General features: G+C 44.7%; 2 long non-coding RNA genes across 3 annotated transcripts in view; both read left to right on the plus strand.

Annotated features, from left to right (window-relative positions):
* LOC149317641 (uncharacterized) overlaps nucleotides 1-21404 on the plus strand; it is an 83306-nt gene extending 61902 nt beyond the window's left edge. For both annotated transcript variants that reach the window (XR_016280751.1, XR_016280752.1), the window contains exons 2-3: nucleotides 7812-8133; nucleotides 20400-21404. This is a non-coding gene — a long non-coding RNA (uncharacterized LOC149317641). The remainder of the gene's footprint in view (nucleotides 1-7811; nucleotides 8134-20399) is intronic.
* Nucleotides 21405-22198: 794 nt separating this feature from the next.
* LOC149317642 (uncharacterized) lies at nucleotides 22199-22668 on the plus strand. The gene is made up of 2 exons (XR_016280664.1): nucleotides 22199-22414; nucleotides 22532-22668. It is a non-coding gene; the product is annotated as an uncharacterized LOC149317642 (long non-coding RNA).
* The last annotated feature ends 2089 nt before the right edge of the window (nucleotides 22669-24757 follow it).

The following is a 24757-nucleotide window of genomic DNA, read 5'->3' on the forward strand; positions in this document are numbered from 1 at the left end:
AAAAGCAGGCTTTGGTGGGATGTATCTTTGTTAATACTCACTGGGCTAATAACAGTTCCCCTTGTCACTAGCTATAAAAAGAGTTCTCTTGATCAAAGAAAGACCTGTTTAGCCCATGATTTTGATTCCCACAATAGCCAGCCTGGTGACATTCCCCTATTGTTTTTCCTCACCTCTTAACATGAAGCTTTAGCTTAGGCCTGATAACTAGGGGAAAAAATATAAGAAATATATTTGAAATATGCTCATAAAGTGGGTTTTTTCACTGTTGGGAGTGTTGATGTGAATCCTAGATGGCAAGAATCTTCACAGTTTGGGACTGTGTGTGTGTGTATGTGTGTGTGTGTGTGTTGTGTGCCTTCAAGTCATTTCTGATTTATGACCATCCTAAGGCGAACCTGTCATGGTGCTTTCTTGGCAAGTTTCTTCAGAGTAAGGTTGCCCTTGCCTTCCTCTGAGGCTGAGAGTGTATGACTTTGCCCAGAATCTCCCAGTAGGTTGCATTGGCCGAGCAGGGATTCAACCCTGGTCTCTAGACTCCTAGTCCAACACTTGAACCACTACGCCACTCTGTCTGAAAAATGCATGTTGGAGTTTCTTTACAAACAGGTTTCCTGCTTAGAAAACAGTATTTTCTGTATAGAAACATTTAGTGCACAGAAAACATGCTCCCTGCACAGAAAGCAGCATTATTATGTGTACAAGGTGTATATGAAACATAAAGGAATTTCATGTTTAGATTAGGGTTCCAACTCCCAAGATATCTCATTATGTGTATGCAAATACCGTATTCCAAAATCTGAAAAACCAAAATCCAAGTCACTTCTGGTCCCAAGTATTTCAAATGAGGGAGACACAACCTGTATAAGGAGGGTCAGAACAGCTAAACCCTTTTTAAATTATTACCTGGTTCTGGGGTCAACCATCAAAGTTACAGGGTGGGGAGAGAAGGGAAAGGAAGAATCTGATGTTCCAAACAAGGCATTTAACCAGCACTACTTGTTTGCATGTTTTGACACATCTAATGTGAGCAATTTTTTTTCTTGCAGGAAAGAACATTTTTTTCATGAAAAAGTAACATAGAAAATAACATTTCTGCACAGAAAATTCAGAATCCATACATTTTGGCTAATCTTGGACAGATGGCTATGACTAGTGGGCAGCATAAGACTCCCATGTTTTTGTATACCCCTCAACTCCTTTTGTCATAATATGGAGAATCATACTCTAAGAAGCACAACTTTACTTTAAATCAGCCTTCTAAAAAGGATACGCACACACACACATTTTTAAAAAACTGACAACAGAAAATTTTTTTTTTTGCAACTTTTGTCCCCTGGAGACTCTGAAGTTGCCCATTATCCTCCAGTGATTTTTAAAAAAAGATAGAGATGAAAAATACATTTACCACATCGGTATTTCTGTATTTTTTTTAAATGCCCCCTCATTGGATTTCTGGCAGTGAGATAAAATGCACCTTACTTTGGGTGCCTATACATTTCTCATGCATCTTGTAAAATAAAACTGAGCAAGACCACTAATGTATCTACACTGCAGATTTACAGAAGGAACTCTGATACTGCTTTAACTGCCATGGTTCTAGTTTATGGAATCTGGGAATTATAGTTCCAATCTGCTGAACTACAGCACTAGAGATATATCTCAGAAAATTTGAAATATCTCACTAACCTATAAATCCAAGAACTTCGCAGGATGGAGCCATGGCAGTTAAAGAAAGGGATTGACCTGTTATAATGGTATATGGTTGGCTGTCTGTATCCAGGGGCTCTCTATCCATGGATTCAACTTACCATACTTTTGAGAATAATCAAAGAAAATTCCAAAAAGGCAACATTGATTTTGCCATTTTATATAACAGATGCCATTTTACTGCACCACTGTATGTAATGGATTTGAGCATCCACAGATTTTGGTATCCATGGGGGTCCTGGAATCAAACTCCATTGGATACCGAGGGCCCAATCTAGTGTATATTTTCTTCTTGTATAAATTTAGAGAGGGGAGAATGCGTACAACTAGAAAGGTTTATGCATTTCACAGATACCGTGGACAGCTGAAAAGAGAAATAAATGGATTATAGAGCAAATCAGGCCTGAACTATCCCTAGAAGCCAAGATGAATAAACTGAGACTGTTGTGCTTTGGCCATATCTTGAGAAGACGACTCACCAGAAAATACAATAATACTTGTTAGGTGTTAGGAAAAGAGGAAGATCATATTCCAGATGGACTCAGTCAAGGAAGCCACAGTCAGAAAATGCTGTGTGCCCAGGTAGCTTGCTAATATAGTGCTAACCTTACCTGTAGAAGCCCTGGAGTCTTAATACTTACATTAATAAGGGAGCAAAGATGTCTTATAGCAAAGGCTAAAACAAAATAGAATCATAGAATCATAGAATCGTAGAGTTGGAAGAGACCACTAGGGCCATCCAGTCCAACCCCCTGCCATGCAGGAAATCCAAATCAAAGCATCCCTGACAGATGGCCATCCAGCCTCTGTTTAAAGACCTCCAAGGAAGGAGACTCTATCACCTTCCGAGGAAGTGCATTCCACTGTCGAACAGCCCTTACTGTCAGGAAGTTCCTCCTAATGTTCAGGTGGAATCTCTTTTCCTGTAGCTTGCATCCATTGTTCCGGGTCCTGTTCTCTGGAGCAGCAGAAAACAAGCTTGCTCCCTCCTCAATATGACATCCTTTCAAATATTTAAACAGGGCTATCATATCACCTCTTAACCTTCTTTTCTCCAGGCTAAACATCCCCAGCTCCCTAAGTCGTTCCTCATAGGGCATGGTTTCCAGACCCTTCACCATTTTTGTCGCCCTCCTTTGGACACGCTCCAGTTTCTCAATGTCCTTTCTGAATTGTGGCGCCCAGAACTGGACACAATATTCTAGGTGGGGCCTGACCAAAGCTGAATACAGTGGCACTATTACTTCTCTTGATCTAGACACTACACTTCTATTGATGCAGCCTAAAATAGCATTGGCCTTTTTAGCTGCCGCATCACACTGTTGACTCATGTTCAACTTGTGGTCTACTTGGACTCCTAGATCCCTTTCACACGTAGTTTCATTCAGCCAGGTGTCACCCATCCTATATCTGTGCATTTTATTTTTCCGCCCTAAGTGCAATACCTTACATTTCTCTGTGTTGAATTTCATTTTGTTAGCTCTGGCCCAGCTTTCTAGTCTATTCAGGTCATTTTGAATCTTGATCCTGTCCTCTGGGGTATAGGCTATTCCCCCTAATTTGGTGTCATCTGCAAATTTGATAAGTATGCTCCCAATTCTGTCATCCAGGTCATTGATAAAGATGTTGAATAGCACTGGGCCCAGGACAGAGCCCTGTGGGACCCCACTGGTCACTTCTCTCCAGGATGAAAAGGAGCCATTGTTCAGCACCCTTTGGGTTCGGCCGGTCAACCAATTACAGATCCATTTAACAGTTCCTTTGTCTAGCCCACATTTTACAAACTTGTTTGCAAGAATGTCATGGGAAACCTTGTCAAAGGCCTTACTGAAATCAAGATATACTATATCCACAGCATTCCCTTCCTCTACCAAGCTGGTAATTTTATCAAAGAAAGAGATTAGATTTGTCTGGCATGACTTGTTTCTCTGAAACCCATGTTGACTTTTTGTGATTATGGCATTGCCTTCTAGATGTTCACAGACTCTCTGTTTAATGATCTGCTCCAGAATCTTTCCTGGTATTGATGTCAGACTAACTGGACGATAATTGTTGGGATCCTCTTTTTTCCCCTTTTTGAAGATGGGGACAATGTTTGCCCTTCGCCAGTCTGCTGGGATCTCACCTGTTCTCCAGGAGTTTTCAAATATGATTGCCAATGGCTCCGATATTACTTTTGCCAGTTCTTTTAATACCCTTGGATGGAGTTCATCTGGTCCCGGAGACTTAAATTCATTTAGATTAACAAGGTGTTCCTCTACTATCTCTTTACTTATTCTGTGCTGAAATTCCCCTATTCTGTCCTCTGCTCCATTATCCTCAGGTTGAGCACCCTTTGCCTTTTCTGAGAAGACTGAGGCAAAGAAGGTGTTGAGTAATTCTGCCTTTTCTCTATCTCCTGTTAGCATTTTGCCATCTTCTCCACGCAGTGGCCCTACCGTTTCCTTCTTCTTCCTCTTGCTGCGGACATATCCAAAAAAGCCCTTTTTATTGTTCTTAACCTCTAGCAAGCCTGAGTTCATTCTGCGCTTTAGCTTTTCTGACTTTACCCCTACACATGCCTGCTATTACTTTGAATTCCTTTTTCGTGATTTCCCCCTTTTTCCATTTCTTATACATGTTCCGTTTCAAACTTAGCTCGGTTGAAAGTTCCTTAGTCATCCATCCTGGTTTCTTGAGACACCTCCCGTTTTTCTTTCTCACTGGAACTGTTTGAAATTGTGCCTTCAGTATCTCCCTTTTGAGAAAGTCCCATCTGTCCTGAACTCCTTTATCTTTTAGTATTTCTGACCATGGAATCGCCCTCAATACTTCTCTAAGTTTACTGAAATCCGCTCTCCTAAAGTCTAGGATGCGTGTCTGACTCTGCCTGGCTTCTCCTTTCCACTGTATTACAAACTCCAGAAGAACAGGGTCACTTCCACCTAATGATCCCACCACTTGCACCCCATTAACCAAGTCATCCTTGTTGGTTAGGATCAGATCTAAAATAGCTGACCCCCTTGTTGCCTCTTCCACCTTTTGGACCATGAAATTGTCTTCCAGGCAAGTGAGGAATTTGCTAGACCTTGAGGATTTTGCTGAGTTTGACTTCCAGCAAATATCAGGATAGTTGAAGTCGCTCATCACTACTACATCTCTCTTTTCTGACTGTGTGGTCATCTGTTCTAGAAAGATATCATCCAATTCCTCAGTCTGACTTGGGGGTCTGTAGTAGACTCCCACCGTAACACCCTTGTTGTTTCCCTCCCCTTTGATTCTTATCCAGAAGCTCTCCACCTGGCTTCCATGATTGATGTCCAGGATCTCTTCACTGGTGTAAATATCTCTGACATATAGTGCTATTCCTCCTCCTTTCCTGTTTGGCCTATTTCTCTTAATAAGGTTATACCCCTCTATTTCCACATTCCAATCATGAGACTCATCCCACCAGGTTTCAGTGATGCCTATTATATCATATTTGCTTTGTTGTACTAGGAGTTCGAGTTCATCTTGCTTATTTCCCATGCTCTGTGCATTAGTGTAGAGACATCGCAGACCATGGTTCCCTTTTACTTGCTGCCTGTGCAAGTTTTTTTGCCTCCCACTGCTGGGTCCTTGCACTGTTTGCCTTGTTTCCTCTATGTCAGTTTGACTATTTTCGCCATCCCTTTCGCCTTCCTTAATATTGTCTCCCTTCCCCTCGGAACTCAGTTTAAAGCTCTCCTGATCAAGTTCTTGAGACTGTTGGCAAAAACATTTCTTCCAACTGGCGTGAGATGCAACCCGTCTGTTGCAAGAAGTCCCTCCTCATGGAACCGCAGCCCATGATCGAAGAATCCAAATCCTTCTCGGCGGCACCATCTGCGAAGCCAGTTGTTCACATCTGCTATTTTCCTCTCCCTTCCTGGACCATGCCCTTCAACTGGCAGAAGAGACGAGATGACAACCTGTACATCCATTCCTTTCAGCTTCCTACCAAGCGCCTCGTAATCCCTTTTGATGTTCTGAATGCTGTGTCTTGCAGTATCATTAGTTCCCACGTGGACCAAAAGGAAGGGGTATTGGTCAGTAGGCTTGACCAGTCTTGTCAGCCTCTGTCACATCACGGATCTTTGCATCTGGAAGACAACACACCTCTCGAGACATCTTGTCAGGCCTACAAATCACTGCTTCTGTACCCCTCAGCAAGGAGTCCCCCACTACGACCACACGCCTCCTCCGAGGCTTAGCAGCGACTGTTCCCTCGGGTGGGACTCTCAGGCTCCCCTGCTCTGTCCCTGAAGTCTGTCCATGCTGCTCTTCTTCATCCTCCTTGATAAGGGAAAGAGCTTCGAATCGATTCTCTAGCTGCAAGCTCCCCGAACAATTCCTTCTTGGCTTACTTCTCTTTGTGACATTCCTCCAGCTGTCTGCCTCCTCTGTTTGGCAAGTGACCTCTTCCATCTTCCTCTGCGTGGTACTCATCTAAGATGGTTAGTTCTATTGTGTCCAGGAAATCCTCTTGTTCCCTAATATGCTGAAGTGTAGCTACTCTGGACTCCAGCTGCTGCGCTTTCTCCTCCAAGAGTGCTACCAACTTGCACTTGGTGCATGTGAATTTCTCCACTTCTGTAGGCAAGAAGAGAAACATCCCACAAGAGTTGCAGGTGACTGCGGCAGATCCCTCGTTGTCCATACTGCAAAGTCTTTAGTAATAAATATAACAGTCAATCTACTGGGAATACTTCTTTAAAGGTAAGTACTGGCTGCTATCTTACACTTAAAGGGAAGGTTCTGTTTCAATATCTGATTCTAACCTGATGCCACTTGAGCAGAGTTGTTGAGTTAAAGAAAACGAAAAATTTGCGCGCCATTAGGCGCGCGGCTCTGGAAGCTGGTATATAAAGCTAGTCTGCTAGCTCCGCCCCTTGTGACTCACAGATGTGACTCACAGAAGCTCCGCCCCTTCAGCAACGAGCACACGGTCTCAAGCACACGGTCTCAAAATGGCTGCCAAGCAGCTCCTCTCCTTCTCCTCTCTCTGGCAGGACTATTCTGGAAGGCTCTGGAAGCTGGTATATAAAGCTAGTCTGCTAGCTCCGCCCCTTGTGACTCACAGATGTGACTCACAGAAGCTCCGCCCCTTCAGCAACGAGCACACGGTCTCAAGCACACGGTCTCAAAATGGCTGCCAAGCAGCTCCTCTCCTTCTCCTCTCTCTGGCCGGACTGTTCTGGAAGGCTCTGGAAGCTGGTATATAAAGCTAGTCTGCTAGCTCCGCCCCTTGTGACTCACAGATGTGACTCACAGAAGCTCCGCCCCTTCAGCAACGAGCACACGGTCTCAAGCACACGGTCTCAAAATGGCTGCCAAGCAGCTCCTCTCCTTCTCCTCTCTCTGGCCGGACTGTACATCTAGAAGAATTTATAACAGCAAATTTTTTAAAAGCACAAATAAGTGGTAGAACTAAAAACACTAATTTAAAACAGTTTTTACAAACTTAGTAAAGATAAAAGCACAATATTAAAAGAACCTTCTGCAATAATCTGTTAGCAGTCTAAAGGCAGTCTAAATCAAAAGGTTATTGTTGATTCTGCAGACAAAGAAGGGACTAACCTAGCTTCCCATGGAAGGGAATTCTACAGCCTGGGAGTAACTACCTGTGATTTTTCTGTGATTTTTCTGGGTATACCTGGAATTACTTTTAAATGGTGCCTCACAGATATTCATGTGTTCACATTTGATTTGTGAAAATGAGCAAACAAATGGTGCTTGTTAAATGTCTTCTTCTGAGCATTGGATTCTTCCATCCCCTTCTCTCTATACCTTTGATGGTTGACTTGAGAACCAGGTAATAATTTTAAAAGGGCCAGCTGTTCTGAGACTGACCTTTGTTCTTGAGTTAACCATGGCTGCAGCCTGGGAACTTCTGGAAACATTTCCTTCCTTGCTGACCACCTACTGAGAGCTCAGACTTTCCCTCTACCTTCAATTCATGTGAAGGACAGGAGAAAGTCAGTTTTGTCTTTAGAATTAAGAAATTTCCAGACTTCTTGCTCCTTCACCTCCCCTCCACCGCCTTTCTTTTGCCCATCTGCTCCATGTAACCCATCTCTTTTTATTTTGTTTCTTTCTTCAAGGTCTCTGTCTTGTGTTCTTGACCAATCCAGGAATTGCAGCAACATCTCCAAGGCTGTGGGATTTATCTAGTCACCCAGAAAACTCCTAAGAATGTCAGCTGCAAACAAAATGCCTTTGGGGGAGGAATTCTTTCTTTTGTATGTTTCAATATTTTGTGTACATGTAGCACTGAAGATGGATTATTTTCTTATTATCACTGGAATATAGTTTTTTTCTGGCCAGATTACGCTGTGGAAGTAAAAGGGAACAAAACAAAAGAATGAATAACTTCAACATCAGGCTCCCCTCTGTTCCATGTTGTGCACGTATATTGCTATTAAGGTATGTACATAGTAAGTTTCATGAGGTTTGTGGGAGAATGGTTCTCTCCCTTAAGGTAACTATTGTCTCTTGGGGCCAATATGCACATAAGACATTCCAGTCAGTTTAATGGAGCATGGGAAAATACGCCTCTTCACTTGTGACTTTTTTCTTCTTCCAAGTACATTCTGGCTTGTAAACTGCCATCAAGTCAACATCAACATATGGTGACCCCAGGAATGAGAGACCTCCAAGTCCCCCGTCATCAACAGCATCAACAGCCTTGCTCAAGTCTTGCAGATTCAGGGTCATGGATTCCTTGATTGAGTCTATTCATCTGGAGTGTGGTCTTCCTCTTTTCCTACTGTCTTATACCATACAAAACATGATTGTCTTTTCTAGTGGGTCATGTCTTCTCATGATGTGGCCAAAGTATAACAGTCTTAGTTTAGTCAACTGGTTTCTAGGGAGAATTCAGGCCTGACTTCCTCCACAGCCCATTTATTTGTATTTTTAGCAGTTCATGATATCTGTAGAACTCTTTTACAGAACCATGTTTCAAATGAGTTGATTTCCTACCTGTCAGTTTTCTTCACCATCCAGCTTTCACACACATCCATAGAAATGGGAAATACGATGGCATGGACAATCCTAACTTTAGTATTCAATGATATGCTTCAATGCTCCAAGATCTTGTCTAGTTCCTTCATAGCTGCCTTTCCAAGTCTAGTCTTTTTCTGATTTCTTGATTGCAGTCTCCATTTGACTGAGCCAAGGTATGGAAAATCTTGATTTACATGTCTTCATTTGAAGTTAAGTAGATCATCTGTGGTTGTTATTTTTGTTTTCTTCATGTTCAACCATTCAATGTTTTCTTAATATTCAACAATATCCTAAGAACAGTCAGTGCTGGGGGAGTGGTGTAGTAGAACTGAGATTCTCAGGGTCAAAGTACCCAAACCTATTCATGAACAGGGTTGATAATATCATTTGCTACCCCTACCAAGACTTCTTTGTTCACCCCATGATTTGATTTGATGGGTCTTCTTTAGTTGAAACTAACAATTGTATTTAGGCCATATATAAATCTGGTTTGTGTGTATATGTGTGAAAACTGGACAGCAAAGAAAGCTGATAAGAAGACAACGCATTTGAAATGTGATGCTGGATAAGAGTTCCATGGATACTGTGGACTGCTGAAAGAACAAATAAGTGGGTATTAGAGCAAATGAAGCCAGATCTCTTTTTCTCTAGAAGAAAAGGGGCGAAACAGACAGGGAAAAAGAGTTGCTTTCAGTCTGACTTGAAGGTCTGGCGTTTAGATGACATATGCCTTGAAGCCAGCAGGAAAGTGCCCTCTAGGCGCCTTATGCCGAGAAAAGCCGTTTCAAAAAGAAGCATCTTTTTTCCGCTTCTTCCTGGCTTGAAGGCATATCATGTGGTCATAACATCAGCACTCTAGCTGTCTTGGGAGCCGGTGGTGTGGTTGGTGGGGTTTCAATGTGGCTTCAGAAAAGGCAGCTTCAAGCCACTTTTTCCTGTCCATCTGTTTTGCATCTAAGACTGAGACTGTCGTACTTAGGCCATATCATGAGAAGACATGACTTACTAGAGAAGGCAATAATGCTTGGTACATTGACTGAGTCACATATTCTCAGCCCCAGAAAACCCGGTGATCAGTTTGCCATAAGTCAGAAACTACTTGAAGACAGACAACAACTACAACAATGATAGAAAGCAATAGGGACACATTACAGATGGATAGACTTAATCAAGGAGGCCAAGGCCCTGAGCCTGCAAGATATCAGCAGGGCTGTTGATGACTTGGTGATTCTTTCATAGGGTTGAAGTTCACTTGATGGCAATTAACAACCATGTATAAAGAGTCTGTGGCCTTCCTGATGTTCCTAATTCCTACTCCGCTTCACCATTGGTTGTGCTGGTTGGGAGTCTAGGGGTTGGAGTCCAATAACAGCTGTTATTATTATTATGCTTTATTTATATAGCGCTATAGATTTGCAGCTAGAGTACCATGGATTCCCCACCTCTGCTGTTTATGTACAGTATATGCACACAGCAGTTCAGTGCAGCTGTGCATTTTTTCACTTTCTCTGGGAGTCTGGATGTTGTGATGCATACCTTCATTTTGAATTAACCACTGCACCATTGGTTGAGGGAAGGGGCTGAGTAGCTACAGAGCAGAGTAGAAGAGGGGTAGTTCTGCTAACCCTGGAGTTTCACAGTATGGAAGAGGCAGTGCTAGAAGGCTAGGGAAGTGCTGAAAGACACAAGTTCAGAGGTTGAGAAATGTATGGTTTGGGCTATCTTGTTGTTGTTGTTGTTGTTGTTGTCGTCGTCGTCATCATCATCATCATCTTTTCTATATAGCATGTAAAACAACCAGAAACAGTGAGCCCTGCCAAAGGCATGCAATCTAAAATATGTATACAGAGAAAGGAAGGAGTAATACAAATATAAAATTAAACAATGCAATTATACAACACAATATCCAGATAAAATTGAAAACACCAACAGTAATATTATAATATAAAGCAAACTGACAAATACATGTAAGTTTTATGCATACTCTTAAAAGATCAGAAGCAGATTCCATGAATTCCTGCTGTAGTTGTTAGTAAATCATTATTTGTAGTGTCTTGATATGCTCCATTTTCAGACATGTTGTATCCTTTTTAGCAATCATTGTCCAGCAAGGAGTATAAAGGGTGGGGGGAAGTGACACATTGGATGGGACTAATCCATCATTAACAATGATGGCAACTCTTTAGTGGGTGGTGTGAAATTTAGCCTAATACCATTCTGTCTCTGTTTGCTGGCATTGATTGCTTTTCTTTTAAAAATATTTATCTGATAGAGTGCATTTTTCCCTGTTAGATTTGTTGATATTTGTGGAACCCAAGCCTTGAAGGGGACAGCCTTTAGATTTTGGATATGGTAGTGAGAGCTAGTGTGATGTAGTGGTTTGAGCATTGGACTATGACTTGGCAGAGTAGGATTTGTATCCCAGTTTGGCCATGGTGGCCTTGGGCAAGTCACACTCTCTCAGCTTCAGAAGATGGCAGTGGCAAACCACTTCTGAAGAAACTTGCCAAGAAACCCCCATGATAGGGTTGCCATAAGTCAAAAATGACTTGAAGGCACACAACAATAACAAGTGTCAAACATGAGCCATTGAATACTGAGTCATGGCCATAAAAAAGGAGGAAAGGCGGGAATATAGCAGCACATGTAAGACTAACTGGGTTTTATTAGCATGAGCTTTCATGAATATAAACTCATTCCTTCAGATGTAGTACAGAGCATATTTATACAGTTGTGGGAGAGGGATAGAATATAATAGGATCCAGAAAGATGCAAATTATATCTATTGCCCTAAATGTTCAAAGGGCTGGGTGAGGTGATACAAGTATTACAATTCTGTACAGTGGTCAATTGGTGTTGATTTTGTGAAAGCAATAAATCTGCTTATCAAAAGTGATGCTGCTTATGGCATTTGATAAAACATAACACAAATTGGATTTTTACTGCCTATAAAAATTGACCTTCTGATGATACTAAAGAAGCTGTTTATGATGTCTGTTTTCTGTATGGCTTAGGTCCAGGCTATTTGGCAGACTGTATTTCCCGTATGAGCCAGCCTGGGCTCAGAGACCATCAGGAGAGGCCCTTTCTCAGTTCCATCATAATCACAGCCATGGTTGGTAAGGTCACAAGAGAGGGCCTTATCTGTGGTTGCCCCTAGACCAGCATTTCCCAAACATTGGTCCTTTGGATGTTTTGACTTCAGCTCCCAGAATCCCCAGCTAACTATCCTAACATTCTGAAATAATGATTACTGAAGTCCAAACAAGCAGGAAAACCAAAGTTTGTGAACCACTGCCTTAGGCTTTGGAATTTGCTTTCCAGGGAATGGTCCCTTCCCTCCTTGGTGGCCTTCTGTTGCCAGGTTAGAACTTTTTAAAGAATAGGCTAAGGAGTACTGTATTGTTTTAATTGTAATTTTAAAAAGAGTTTTAGCTTTTTAAATGCCATTTTATTCTTTTAATGTGTAGTATTTTAATGCTGTAATAGTTTAGTATTTATTTAGTCTATTATTTACTTAGTCTGTTTTAATTCTAAGGTTTTTTAAAAAAATTGTGGTGTTCTGTTAAATTTTGATTCACTTTGAGTCCCAACTTTGGGAAAAAGCAGGATAAATAACAACAAACACTACTGTATTAGTATTAATTATTAATTATTTTTTTGCAGTACTTGTGTGTACCCTTGTACCAAATGTTTGCTTTTTGATTTGATAGTTTTAAAAATGTTCAAAGTGGTGGAACACAGAGATATCTAGCTCACTGTTTGTTTTAGGTATTTTTCTTGGCAGTGCCCTATGTGAGGCGTTTGTACCCTGATTGAACACATGCCTTGTTGTGAAAGACATGAGCCCAATTTACTTTCTCAGCTACCTTTTTCGAAGAAGTCATGATTGATTTTTTAAGATAATGGCAACTGCATAGGAAGCTGGATGTAGATACAGGTCAGTGGTTTCTCCCTGTTGTATGGCTGAGAGCGGAGAAAGGAATGTTGGCACAATGTTGGAATGTTGTTATAGTGCTAGTTGACTTGGAGTGAAAGTGGAATTCTCTTAGTACTCAACACAGCCAAAAATGACTACTGAAAAATTTGTTGAAGCTCCTCAGTTCTCCTTAGGTTGCAGTCCTGTACATTCTAATTTGGGAATATGTCCATAGAGCTTGATAGGGATTAGTTTTAAATAAACAAAATTGGGGTTGTGATGGTTGGCAACAAATCAAACACTGCAGAGGGAGTTGGTGTTGGTTTGGTGAATCCAGTGGGCTCCCAAGTCCCATGTCCAATGGCCAGGGAAGCTGTCAGTTGCAAGTCCAGCTGCAGAATGGAGGTCCGTGGATTGCCTGTCTCTACTTTGAAGCATGTATCAAAACAGTAATACAGTCAGCTGTCCATATCCAGGGATTCTTTATCCTGGGATTAAAGCATTCATGCCTTGAAAATATTTTTTAATTATTTTTCCCCAATTAACAAACCTAGATTTTGCCATTTTATACAAGGAACACTATTTTACTATGCCATTGTATTTAATAGGACTTGAGCATCCACAGATTTTGGTATCCACAGGGAATCCTGGAACCAAACAGATAAATCATGTAAAAAATATCTATTCTATTCTATTCTATTCTATTCTATTCTATTCTATTCTATTCTATTCTATTCTATTCTATCATTGTAGAATAACTGAGATTAAGATAACAAAAGATAATGGCTCAAATTAGCACCAGATGAAATTAGCTAAAATGAAGTAGCTATAATTGGAGGGTGGAGAACAAGAAGGTTCATGATGTACTGAAACAAACATTTTTTCCTCACTGATCCTTATGACTGTAAGTGTAGAGCATGAAATTCTGTTGGTTATATATACATTCCCTCTGTCTCTCACGCACACATGGGCAGGCACACATTGCCCTCTGTGTTTATATTTATTTCTCCAGGTTTTTTTTTTCTTGTGAGTTCTGTTTTGCCTTTCTGTGTTACAGGTTTTGTATGTTTATAGTAAAGAAGGGAAAGGTTTCTCAGCCACTTATCGGGAAATATATTCAAGGGTAACTTTGTTCTCAGTGTCATCTGGGAGGAAGGACCCACTTGCATAGATATACCTCCAAAGAACACCAGCAAAACCTTGAGACAATGCAAGTCTGTGACTAATACCATCATTTTATAGGTTTTTTTTCCTCCTGTATGATTCTTAACACCTTGCATGATGAAGTAGCCAATGGAGCTTTGAAATCATTATTTTTTGCATTTTGGTTGGCCAATTAAAGGTATCACTGTTTTGTGGTTTTTGGAAGTTATTGTATTCAGTCACCTTTGTGACTATTTTGGATTTTGGAGTATTTTGGATAAGGGAGATTCACCCCCCCCCCTTCTCATTTTTAGAGAAAGAAAAGTTTGAGAAAAGAATTTCTCTAGTTGTCTACTGCAGGCTGTGACTCTCCTATTATACAGCTGGGAAGGAAATTCCAATTTGGTTAGGATGCTACTGTACATCTGTTGGAATTTAAGTTTGCGCTGGGTTTTTTTTTAATCACTGTAACTTTATCACTTCCTCTGTTGTGGAATTTTTGCTCTCATTGTCCTGGGTCCTGGACCGCAACTTGTGGAATTTGCCCTCTCCACGAGGAAGTTGTTGAATTTTTAACTGTTGATGCAGCATTGTCTGCCGACTCATCATGAGCTGTTCCCTTGGCTATTTTGAAGGACAGCTGAGGGCTGCTGAAAAAGCCATACCCATTTAATTCTCCCTTTCCAGTAGGTCGTGAAGCTATGAATCCTATCATGCCCCTCCCTAGAACAAAATATGGACAAAACAAAAAGGGTATAAAACAAAGTGAGGCAATTCCAACTTTTAAGTAAAGACCTTCTTAAAGAGACAGTTTTTGCACATTGCCTCAAACAAGATTGTAGGGACCTGCTGAGTCTCCTTTAGGGGGGCAATTCTGTAAGTACATTGGGTGCCACCACCACAAAGGTCACCAGACTTGGAGCAGGGTGACAGGTGGCAATATCTGCCTCTTGCCATTAAATTTCAGTAGTGGTGGTGGTGTGGGGGAAAGCACACCTTGTTCCAAAGCAAAAGAGTACCATTGCCACTGCTGTTGCACCACCACTTCTGTGTTGTGTGTGTTTGTGCATCTTCAAATTGCCTGTTGACTTATGGCAACCCCACTAATTTCATTGGAGTTTTATTATGGTTTTTCCAGAGGTGGTTTTGCTAGTTCCTTCCTCTGAAATACAGCCAGCTTCCTAGAAACATGAAAGTAGATGGGAAATTGTCTTCTATCCCTCTTTATAGCCATGATAGAACTCAGGTCTTCTGGTAAAGTTAATTGGCATCAGATTTGGGGTAGACAGAAATAAAGCTACTACATGCAACATGTAATTAATTTGTGAACTTCATTGCCACAAGTTGTGGCAATCATTCCCAATTGGGATGGCTTTGAAAGGAGATTATAGGCATTCATGGAAGATAACATCTTGAAAGATAATAGCAAATAGATTCAGTGCCTTGGGACACAGGTTCCTTATAGCCATTATGACTAGTAGCTTTTAAAAAGCTATTTAGGCTACAATTCCAATTCCTGTGGTTTGCTTTTTTTGTGGTGTGTATGTGTGCGTTGGTCAGTCCCATCAGTGGGCTTTCACTGAGTAATTAAACCTAAGGAAACTGCAGTTGGCTTCTTCCCAGAATGCCACACATGTTTTAAGTACCTCACAGCTAGTGTTCCTATTTCCACACCAAAATTTTATGTGCACAAGTAGATAGTGCAAGTTGGCTATTTGAATTTGATCCCTTATTCTCGTTCTGGACATGAATGGTAAAACATTCATCTGAATTAGAGATTCTTTCCTTGTATTTAAAAACTCACCTCAAGTTTGACCCTACTTTTATAGCATTGTGATAGAGGAAGAACTTCTTTTATTTTATCTTTTTTTCACTATTTTTATCCCTACCTCCCTCTCCTGGAGTAAATATAATTAAAAAGTCTTATAAATAAGCCCCGCCAAAGTTACTAGCTTTCGAACAATTGACTAGGCCTGTGCTATTCAAAGGTTATCATCATCTGCTCATCTGTAGTGAGTTTCTTGGAAAGACAGACATTTTGACAATGGAGACAAATATGTTACCAAACCCTGGCTCATTTAAAAAAAATATTGGTCCCCATAGCAGATAGCCTAAGAAACAATGAACGGGTTCATTTATGGATTGAACAAATTGGCAAGTTGTTCATGTGTCTCATTTTATTTATTGAGATTAAACTTGTGCATGGTTTGATCAGAAGCCACATTACATTTCTAATACTGATTGAGCGAGGAGGGAAGCCGCATCAACCCTGTAACTGACAGTTGGATTCCTGCCATGGCTAGTCAGTAGAGCATGGGTAGGTTGTGCTTGTAGCTGCCAACCCCATTGAAACTACCCTCATCCTATCAGCGGTTTCATCACTGCTGCTACTCGTCCTGCTGCGGTTCAGTGGTGGTTGCTGTGGTTGCAACCACCCACATTGCAACAGAAGAAGTAGAATCCATGGGATGCCTAAAGCAGATGACCCAGATGGAAGAGAGGCACCCTTCCTTCAGAAGCTCCCTGAACTCCTCTAGTCCAGTGATTCCCAAACTCTGGTCTTCCAGGTGTTTTGGACTTCAGCTCCCAGAAACCTCAACCATTTTGGCCAATGGTCTAGGCTTCTGGGAGCCAAAGTCCAGAACGCTTAGAAAGCTAGACTTTGGAAACTACCAAGGATGCCATATGTTCATGGAAGGCTGAACTTATGATTTGCCTTGGCTCTGGTCCTTTTCACACTCTACATCCCTTGCAAAGGCCTGAAGGATGGAGAGTGCAGCTTCACTCATGTCCTATTGGCAGACTTCCCATGGGCAGCTGATGGGCCACTGTGCAGATAGCATGTTTGGACTAGATATGCCACCAGTCTTATTAAACAGTGGCCTTCTTAGGTTCTTATAGAAGGAAAGGCCCATGTCATTTCCAGACATCTCTGTATCACCTGTGGCAGAAGGTGAGCATTCAACCACAAATGTGGCTGTAACTTCTGCATATCATATAGGCAAATCATTGGACTTCCAATGCCTGCAATATTTCAACTCATCTAGGAAATCTAGGCTGCACATACACTGCAGAATTAATTCAGTTTGACACTGCCTTAACTGCCATAGTTCAGTGCTGTGGAATTCTGGGATTTACAGTTTTGTGAAATATTTAGCCTTCTCTGTCAGAGCACTCTGTTGCCAATGCAGACCACAAATCCCAGGATTCCATTGGATGGAGCCATGACAGTTAAAGCTGTGTCAAACTGCATTAATTCTGCAGTGTGGCAGCAGCCCTAGATACTCTGATGGCACCAAATCCTATGTGATCTTGAAAGCTAAGCAGGGTCAGCCCTGATTAGTACTTGGATGGTAGACCACCAAAGAATACCAGGTGTCTTGAGGTATATTTCATAAGAAGGCAACAACAAAGCTCCTCTGATTATTCTTTGAATAAGAAAATCCTATGAAATGTATAGGGTCTCCTATAGTCAACAGGTGATCTAAAGGCACATATGTGCACATGGAAACACAGAAGAATTAGAAAGACAAGGGCTGCCTCTGCGTTGCAGAAATAATCCAATTTGATACCACTTTAACTGCCATGGCTCAGTGTGTGGATTTCGGGGAATTGTAGTTTTGTGAGACATTTAGCCTTCTCTGCCAGAGAGCCCTGGTGCCAAAACAAACTTCAGTTCCTAAAATTCCACAGTATGAAGCCATGGCAGTTAAAGTGGTGTCAAACTGGATTATTTCTACAGTGCAGATGCGGCCAAAGTATAATTACTAAATCAGGGAGAAAATAGGAGAATCTTTTTGGACCAGGTTGACTGATGTTTCTGATGACAGTCTCCCATGGGTCTAAGGGAGAATGGTGACCGAGATGGAAGCAACTGATGCCTTTCGTTGATTTGTGCAAGCATGGCTGTGATAAATCAACAGTAATATTGGCTGCACTAGAGTTAAAATGGGTGGATCATGCTGGGAAGAGGTCAACTGCGGTTTCCTGGGATTTAATTGGTCTTTAGGCTGCACAGTCACACTTCTAGTTAAGTCTGTCTTTTGGCAAGGCTTGGGTCCAGATGGCGGCTGGCGTTCAGAGCGGGTGGCTTGCTCTCCCAAGAGGCAAAGGCGGGGTGCTTGCGCTTCATCTTCTTAGATTATATTACTCAGCAATCTCCAAGCGGATGGTCATTGTGCTCAATTACATATTTTCCCCTTCATACATATGTAGGCCAAAAATATGTTTCCGGAAAAAGAATTTTAAAAAACTATCCACCCACTTATCCCTAGAGAGCCTGGCAAATTGAGCATTTTGAAAGAGTTGGCTTCTGCCGTTTCTATGTAATTCTATGTTGGCTTCTGCTGTTTCTGCATAGGTCAGATTATAGGTTGGTTTTTTTTTGGGGGGGGGGAAGCATCCCTGTAATAAACGGCTTTTGCTGTACAGAAGATCAGAGATGCTGTGAGTCTTTGGCAATCTTGGTTTCAGTGATGAAAGCTGCTGTCATTATTCCCAGCATCCGATGTGGTTTAGCATTCTCTTTCATCTCTTCTTGTGGTGTTGTTTGGCTTTCCTGTAAAATCCTAGTGTGGGTCTCTGTGTGTGTACATATATACTATGCTCATGAATGTGCGTGTGCATGAACACACATAAGAGGAGGGCTAGACAAAATAAATTCTGAGTTGCATAGAGACAACTTCAGTTTTTAAAGAGCCAGTCAGGTACAAAGCTGAGAAATTGGTGTTTTAAATTTCAAGGACTAGTTTCGTGGAGCCCAGAAAGATCCATATAAATGCTTCTGGGATTCTGCCTTTTCAATTCTTCCTTGCCCGCATGTCTTCTGCCTGGAATATTGCCATGAGAGTTACACTGAGCCTCTGTGTTTAAGAGCAGTATATCTGAGTTTGAGACAGAAGAACGTAAGTAAGAGGAGAATAGCTGCAATCTAATATGCTGTTTCTGGATTCTTAGGTGTCCTTGGGAATCCAGAATGGGAGAGAAAATGCTGATTTAGGTAGACCTCATAGTGGTCTCAGTGAGGTCATGATCTATCTCTTGCACAAATGCTGTGTTTTGTAGATCTGTAATAAGAGAGCCAGCATGGTATAGTGGTTTAAGTGTTGGACTGCATGCGTGTTGTGGGCTTTCAAGTCATTTTCTGACTTACAGTGACCCTAAGGTGAACCTATCATGGGGTTTCCTTGGGAGGATTGGTTTAGACGTTTGCCAGTGCCTTTGTCTGAGGCTGAGGACATGTATTGGACTAGGGCTCTGGGACACCAGGGTTCAGAACCCTGCTTGGCCATAGGAACACACTGGATGACCTTGGGCAAGTCTTAGGCGGGATACAGACGGGCAGGGGAAGACGTCTTGGAGGTGTATTCTGCTGAATACGGAGCCTCCAGACCGCCCGCCCCGGGGGCGTGCTTCAGGTGTTGGGGCTTCCACACGGGGGGCAGTGAAGACGCCTCACCTGTGTCCGTTTCGGACCCGTAGCTTCTATGCCGCCGCCTCGGAGGACGCCGCAAAGAAAGGGGCAGCTTCCGCACGGGCGGCCCAAACCGTGGCTTTTTTTTTCTTTTGCCGCATGAGAAGTGCGCAGCTGCGGCACTCCAGCAGCAGCCGGCAAATTTCCCTTTTGCCGGCTGCGGAATGCGCATGTGCACATTTAAAGCGCCAGGCCCCTTTAAACTTTTTTCCCCGCCCTGCCCAAGAACAAAGGTGGCCTCCTGCCAGCTGGTGATCAGCTGATGTTGGCATCCTTGCCCGCTTGTGCATTGCGAGTACACCACTGGCATCATGGATGCCTCCTCTCCTTTGTTCCCTGTGGTCTTCCTGAAGCTGCAATCCACAGCCACAGCTGTCGCCGCTGCCACCGCCGTCTTCTCCACCTCCTCCACCTCCTCTGCCCCCTCCGGCCCCTCCGGCCCCTCCGCCTCCATTGCCGCTGCAATGGAGGTCCCATCATCCACCACCATAACAGCTGTAGACTTGGATGACAGCAGTAGTGATGATGATGATGACACAGAACAGCGCACGGCAGTGGCTGCCATAGCACTTCATCAGGCTACTGTTGGCGATGCCATGGCCCTGGCCAGAGTGGCACGCCTCCGCCGATGCTGGAAGGTCCCTGCATCCCAAGACTTGTGGGACAACTTTGTCTCAACCATATGGTCTGATGAGCAATGGAGGCATTTCTTCCGAATGCCCCGTGCCCTCTTCCACAGGCTAGTGGGCATCCTGCGCCCAGAACTGGAGAAGGCAGACACAGTGATGAGGAAAGCTATCCCGGTGGACAAGAGAGTGGCCATTGGTGTCTTTTCACTGGCACACGTCCACTTACATTGTGACGGGGGCGCTGTTTGGGACTGGCGTTGCCACCGTGGGGGAGATCGTGGTGGAGTTTGCCCTGGCCATGGAGAAGCTGCTGCTGTCACGGACCGTGTACCTGGGGAACGCACGTGAGGTAGGGACAGCCAGACCACCTTCCCTTTCATCTTTGGCAGCTCTGTGATATTCTGTGTCAAGTGTCACCCCCTCACTGTACATTTGCTGTTCTTGCTATGGTGCAGTTGCGCATGTGTAAAAGAGTTGTCATCTCAATTCCTCTCTTTCTCTCCCTTCCTTTCCCCCACAGATTATGGATGCCTTTGGTCGCCGCGGCTTCCCACAAGTGGTTGGCCTCATGGACGGGTGCCACTGCCTGATCATACCACCCTTGGGGCTGAGGAATGCCTATGTCAACAGAAGGGGCTCCTATTCTGTCATCCTGCAAGGGACATGTGACCACACAGGAAGATTTGTGGACGTGGAGCTCGAATGGAGCCCACGATGCCAGGGTGGCACGGAATTCTCTCATCTACGAGGCCATGGAGGCTGGCATCTATGTGCAAGGGAACCCCAGCATCAACATCAGAGGCCAGCAGATCGGGCCCCTGATACTGGCTGACTGTGCCTACCCCATTCGGAAGTGGCTCATGACACCGTTTAAGACCCCCCGCACTCCCAAACAGAAGCTCTTCAACAAGAAGTTGAATCGCGTGAGGGGGGCCGTGGAGAGATCGTTTGGCAGATTGAAGGCGAGATGGCGCTGTCTCACTGCCCCACTGCTGGTGGCAGAGGAGAACGTGGTGCCCATCCTGGTATCATGCGTCATTCTGCACAACATCTGTGAGACCAAGGGCAGGGTCCTGGATGAGGGCATGCGATATAGGCGTCGTTTTGTGCTGCCCACCCTGGCACCAATCACAGAGGCTCAAGAGAAAGAGAAGAAGAAAGCAGGGGAGACTGTGAGGAATGCCCTGGCAGATTTTTTTCTGACAAGGAGAATCTGAAGGATGGCTCCTATGCCATCATCTGTGATGTCAGAGTGCAATGTCCTGTAATAGCACATGAATAAATGTATCCCATTATCCACAGCCTGTGTCTGCCTATCATTCCTGATCTGTGCTGTGGGCATGTTTTGCCACGTGCCTGAGGGGGACACACACAAACACACACACACAAAAGGTCTCCTGGCGCCTGTTTTCCTGGGTCAAAAAGATACATCAGCTCCAACTGCCAATTGCCCCTTTGACAATGTATCAATCCCCCTCAAATTCAAGCTTTCCTAATGGCTCATTTGAATGTATCAATAGGGCACCCAGAGGGCATCTATTGGGGGACAGATTCAAACTGCTCCTCTGAAAGCTATCATTGGCCAAGGACCACCTTGGCCTAACGGCCCTGAGCCGCAGGTGCCCATATATACCCGTGCGCAACTGTGCAAGACCCCAGGACGGCGATCAACATGGCAGCGCCACGCAGGAGGGTCCCGGTCCGATTCGCCTACTGGACCGATGAGGAGGTCGGGATCCTCCTGGACTCCCTGATGCCACAGGCAGCTGCGAGGAGGGTGATGGCCAGCACCAACAAGCCCAACCAGGGGCATTTTCTCGAGGCCTCTCGTGCCCTCCGAAACCAAGGGTTTCAAAGAACGCTGCACCAATGTAGAGTGAAGTTTAAAACTCTCAAGGCAGCGTTCTTTGAAACCCTTGAGGATTTCGGAGAGGAGCCCCCGGTTGACAGGCGGCCACCATTCTTCTCGCGGCTGAAGGACCTGTGGATCAGGGGAGATAGGCCCAGACCGGAAGATCGCCGTCCTCCAGGTAAGCCAGAGCTCTTGCCATGCCCTGTCCTCCCCTCCTTGACCCTTCCCTTGCCCTCCTCTCCTTCCTGCATGGTGCCAATGCCATCCCTCCTCTTCCCTTCTGCAGGCGTGCGGCCGAGGCGGAGGCGGAGGGAGGGAGGGCACCATGCCAGGTCGCCCTCTCCACCATCCTTGGGGGATGAGGCTGTCCCCGAGGGTGGGCCACAGCCAGGACCAGCTGCTGTGGCCCCTCCGCAGCCAGAGCAGGCTCCTCTGGCGGCAGGTAGGTCCCCAGGGTGAGGGGTGGGCGTTGCCTGACTGCAGCCCCCACGACACTTGTGCCCTCCTCTGCCATACCAGCATGGTAACTTGGGCCTTTTCTTCCTCTTTTGCAGGGCTTGAAGTCCTTGCTGCTGTTGCCGCCGCCGAGGAGCCTGGCCCGAGCTGCCGCCTGCCTGGCCAGCCAGAGGACTTGGCCCTGGATGCCAGGGCCATGGATCGCCTGCTCCAAGCCCGGCAGCAAGGTAAGTGTGGAGGTGAACCCAGGGAAGGGAGTGGGGGTACCCAAAACCCTGCCTGTGGGAGTGGGTGATGGGCTCCACAGGCTGATCCTAACCATCCTCTTTCTTTTCCCCCCACAGAGAACCGGACGGAGCGGAGGTTCTCTGCGCTGGAGGACAAGGTGGAGAAGCTGGCGGAGAGAGTGTCCTCCATGGAGCAGAAACTCCAAGAGATCCTCCGCCGGCTTCTCGCCCCACCGCCGCCTCCCCCTCCCTGAAGCAGCTTCCCTCCCCTGCCCCCTGTGCCATCTCCCTTCACCACCACCCTTTACCATCCCCCTTCCCTTTGTAAATAGTTGTAAATAAGATTTTTATTGTTGTTATTAATAAAAAATTTTATTTTTAAAAAAACTTGTGTGGTTCATTATGCGCAACTGCGGCAGTGTGGCTGTGAGTGTGAATGTGACAGCTTAGGCGTAACTGTGCAGTCTAAAGCTAGGCAGGAGTGCTGGGAGGTAGCAATGTCCAAACTCTGTCCTTCCAGGCGTTTGGACTTCATCTCCCAGAATCCCAGACCACAGGGCAAGGTGTCTGGGGATTCTGGGAGATGAAGTCCAAACACCTGGAAGGACAGAGTTTGGACATTGCTGGTTTGGGGACCAGTGAGCCAGGCATGGTGGGAGGAGGGAACAGGAAGGGTAGACTAGAGTAGATAGGGCTGGGAGGGAACACATGCCCTGGGAGGCGAAAGGTCTTGGGCACATTCAAGGTCCGGGGTCTCATCCTCGTCCTCCTCCTCCACCGCCACAGGCTCCGCTCTGGCTGGCTGGCCCGCCGGGACCCTCACACGCTCCGCATGAGACCAAGACGTCCCCCTGCCTTTTTTCGGGTTGCTGGTGGATGGCTGTGCCATCCTGCCTGGTGGCAAAGGGGAGCCGCCGCACAGCTGTGCCAGGAGCAGCCGAACTGTGCCCGTTCCCAGGTGAAAATGGCGCAGGAATGTGTGTAGGGGGTCACTTTAAATTCCAAACTTTCCCTTATCACTTTCTACAACCAAAACATCCGCCGGCAAAACTTACAACTTCCCGCGATTCCAGCAACGCATGCGCACATGGAGCTCTAGGGTTAGGGTTACGAGACTTAAAATGCGCCGCAGCTGTGCCGCAGCTTCCACAGCTGCATGGCAGCGGACGCTGCAATTAAAGCCTGACTGCAAACCACGCATGTCCCGGAAGCCGACCCAATATGCGACGCAGCTGACACGGAGCTTTTAAATGGGCAACTTAAATTAGCGGCGTAGCAATTCTGACGTACCGGTGCAGCAGCTTACAGACAGAGCTGCGCAGCTGCGCATCAAACGGAAAAGAAGCGGAGAAAAGCAGCACCTTTTTAATGCCGCTTCTTCCCGCTTGGGGCGTGCGGGGGCGTGTTCATGGCGGCATTCAGGTAAGGCCCGTCTGAAGGCTCTACCTTCATGACGTCATGAATACACCCCTTTTTGCCCGTCTGTATCCCGCCTTACTCTCTCAACCTGAGAGAATGGTAACACCAAATCTCTGGAGAAATGTTGTCTAGAAAATACCGTGATCAGTTTTCCTTAGGGTCACCATAGTTTGGAAATGACTTTAAGGCCCAAAACAATAAGAGGGTTCAATATTTGTGGTCATATAGATTCTTCCTGCTCCCCTCTCCTGTTCCAAATCCAAGTTTGTGAATATTGCCTTGAATCTTGGTCAGAAAAGAACAGACGGTCTCTCTGTCTCATATATAAAGATCATAGCTCAGTGATTCCCAAACTTTAGACCTCCAAGAATTTTCGAGCCCCAGCCAACTTGGAAGATCAGAGTTTGGGGACCAATGTATAGATCTTTGATAACTCATAGAAATCTCTCTGTCAGGATAAGCATCTAGCTACTGTATCTTACATTTTATGGAAAGGTATGAAAATTGTACAGGGCTTCAGAGGAACTGAGCACATGTCACAGAGAAATGAAGAACTCAGCTTCTTCCTTTGTGCCAGCAGGGAGTGGGCAGGTTTCTCCTCTCTATGTTTGTGGAGAGAAGATGAAGAGTATGAGCAATACCTAGGGAGGTCTTATAGAATCCGAGTTGGACTATATTTCACATATTTCCTCTTGGATACCTGCACAATTGGAGCCAGGGTGGCATAGTGGTAAGAATATTGGACTACAGCTCTGGAAACCAGCTTTTATGGCTCAGCTTGGCCATAAAACACACTGGGTGACCATGGGTAAGTCACATGCTCTCAGCCTCAGGGGAAGGCAGTGGCAAACCTCCTCTAAACAAATCTTGCCAAGAAACCCCCATGATAGGGTTCCCATAAGTCAGAAACGACTTGAAGGCACA

The sequence above is a fragment of the Sceloporus occidentalis genome, unplaced genomic scaffold (genome assembly GCF_023333645.1).
Source record: "Sceloporus occidentalis isolate IW3139 unplaced genomic scaffold, rSceOcc1.0.p SCAF_3, whole genome shotgun sequence".
In the NCBI taxonomy this organism is placed as follows: domain Eukaryota; kingdom Metazoa; phylum Chordata; class Lepidosauria; order Squamata; family Phrynosomatidae; genus Sceloporus; species Sceloporus occidentalis.